Here is a 3,126-nt window from a genome sequence, read left to right as displayed (position 1 = left end):
TAGTGGTTTGCAGAAATAAGAGCAGGACCTCTGGGCTGGACTGCTTGAACTAGGAGCCCATGTGTTAGATGGGGAGGAATGATCTGGTATCGATGCTGAGCAGTAGCAGCCTAGCCATTAGCAGTGCATAAATTGTTCAGTGGCATCTTTTTGCCTTTTAAACTCTAGGGAACAATTGTGGTAGAGCTTAAGCAAATAGAAACATTTTTGGCTGCATTCAAGGCAATCAGCCATAAAGAGAAGGCATTCCTGTTCCTGTACATGTGCGTGTATTTAGAGGAACAAGGACACCGTGTTTGCTGATTAGACTCCCCTACATTTTTGTATTGTTTAAGCTTGAGAACACCATGTCTTGCTATCAAAGACTGTAAATCTTAACTTTAAACAAAAATTGAAAGAAACCCCTCCAAGTAAAACCCTTCAGAATATATATATATACACATACGTGTGTGTGTATGTGTGTGTGTGTGTGTGTGTGTGTGTGTATATATATATATATATATATATATATATATATATATATATACACACACATATATGTGTGTGTGTATATATGTGTATGTGTATATATATATATGTATCAAAAAGTATCTAAAATATGCTGAACCTCCGTTCCAGATGCAAAAGCCTAAATCTACACCGAAACCATTTGACGTCGATTCGACAGCTGCCAAAGGTCCCTGAGATCCAGCACTTGTGCCTGTCTGAGAACTCCATTTCTACACTGGGAGAACTGGCTTTACTGGGAGCTACACCTCTCCAGTCCCTAATTCTCAGACGCAACCCCTGTGAATTCCTACAGGACTATCGCTCACGGTAAGAGACATTTAAAAGCAGGGAGAGTGAAACCACGGGGGGGTCATTTAGACAAGGTCCATATGAAAATTGGTTTTTGCTGTGTTGTTTTTCTGTGTTGTGTTACATACATAATAACTCACTAAATTGTTTATGCTAATGGATTAGCAAAACAGCTTTATCACAGTAATAGAGTTACTGTCAAAAGAGTGAAGTGTTTAATTATCATAATGCCCAACAAGAACAGGCTGCCTGTCTCTATAGTAAAATGTAACTTTGAGTCCTTGACTTCCTCTGCAGGGTGTTCTCCTGTTTGCCAAAACTCAAAGTTCTGGATGGCATTCCAAAGCTTCCGGAAGATTCTGTGCCTCCCCAGATTCCAGCTTCATCCCGACTTTGTACCATATTGTGACATCAAGAGGGAGAGCGACTTCTCGAACAACACATTTGATATTTGATAAACTTCTGTACTGTATGCACCATGCATAGAGGTGTGATGGACACTGCTGTGCATTCATTATACATTTATACCACAAACTGAATGAAATCTTTTTGTTAGCAATCCCTCTGTCGTTTTTGAATAATATAACTATTTTTATGCAATGTCTCTATAAAGAGCATAGAGAAAGAACTGTCTAAATTTGAGTTGTCGTCCTGAAAATAAAGTGTATTTATTACAGTACATTTGTAACTCCAAAGACTGTTGCACTGATTTTGAACCATATACTTTTTGTACAGTCTCTCTGGCCTACTTTCTCCAAAGCCAAACTACACTCTGTCAGTCTGGTACACAACAAACAATATCGCACATTTATGACTACATTTCTGTTTTATCTAGGATTATTTTTTTCTCCTTAAATCTGCTTGAAGAATATAACCTACTGTTCTTTGTGTTCACTTCCAAAAGCCTACCTACTGGTTTTGGTTCATGTGGCGCCACGTCTGGAGCCCTAACTGTGACAAAGTCAGTGGGTCCTTGTCTGATAAGGTGAGGATTTGGACAAGCACACTAACATTGGCAAACCTGTGTGAAGATTCAGAAATATAAAATTCAAAGCAGAAGGAATGCATTTCAGTTCAGATGTGTATCTGTAAGTCTAGGATTGAGCCCTTAGAGACAAGGACACACTCTCTCCCTCACATACACACACACACACACACACATACACACACATGGATTCATAACCGCCGCTCTGCTCTGTGATACCTGGCTCATCTTTTCAACACTGTTTTATTAATTTATAAGCAGTTCAGTTTTTGTTGTAAATATGGTGTCGATTTCAATTCCACCGAAACCTGAGCTGACAGGGAGAGCTTGTGCACACACCAATGCAAACTAACAAAAAAAAAAAAAAAGAATTGGCAGACACAGACTGTTATAAACTTTATAAACTTTAACTAAAGCCATGGAGTACACAAAACTCCACTTACCTCTCTAAGCAGCTAGAACATAAACATTTAATAATATGGTAAACATTTCCAGTGTCACCACTGAAACATCCAGAAGTCAGTATGTGGCTAGTAATATTCCATTGTGTTTCATTAATTCATGTCCTAATCCCTGGGTCAGAGAACTATTAGATAATAATACATACAAAGACATTTCAGAGGTAAAATCTCACATCATTTGCATATGCTAACGTATTGCTGTGTGCAGAAACCAATGACTGTTGGCATTCCAAATACCAAATGTTGCATGAGTTGAAACAATTACAGTTTGTACTTGCCAAAAGTTCTTAGCAATACATCTGCATTTTACTGTTGGACCAGTTCAGTGGGTCAGCATTGAGTTACTACAATAATACTGACACATCTCTGACACAACACTAGACCTGTTAGTCTTCTAAGGCCTATGGCAAGGAGGTCTGGCTGAATATATGGCTTGGATAAGGATGTACTTTGATGTAATAGAAGGAAGAGTAGTAGTCCCTTTCCAGCTCTGGTTAAGGGATGATGGTGTGAGTGTGAAATGAGATGAGAGAGAGATAACAGGATACTAACACAACTACATGGGAAGAGAAGAATCTGTGGGATGGCATTAATATTTCCTCTCATTATAATTTCTTAAAATACTTGCAGACCCCTTAAGAGATCAAACAGGGGCACAGTAATTTACACCACTCCAAATATCACATCAGAGACTGTTCCCATGGTGACAGGCCTGTGTTTTCCTTAGCAGTGTTCACAGCAAACATCCAAATCTCACACATTTTTCCCCCTGTTTTTCTTGTGTTTTTCCTTTCTTTGCCTGTTCTAACTAATTTCCTCCAGTCGGTGAACGATTACATCAGCTTCCCACAAATAAACACATTTCAGATAGGAAACAAACAA

This window comes from Chanos chanos, chromosome 2, assembly GCF_902362185.1.
Source record: "Chanos chanos chromosome 2, fChaCha1.1, whole genome shotgun sequence".
Lineage (NCBI taxonomy): Eukaryota > Metazoa > Chordata > Actinopteri > Gonorynchiformes > Chanidae > Chanos > Chanos chanos.
Note: the sequence above shows the minus strand (reverse complement) of the source record.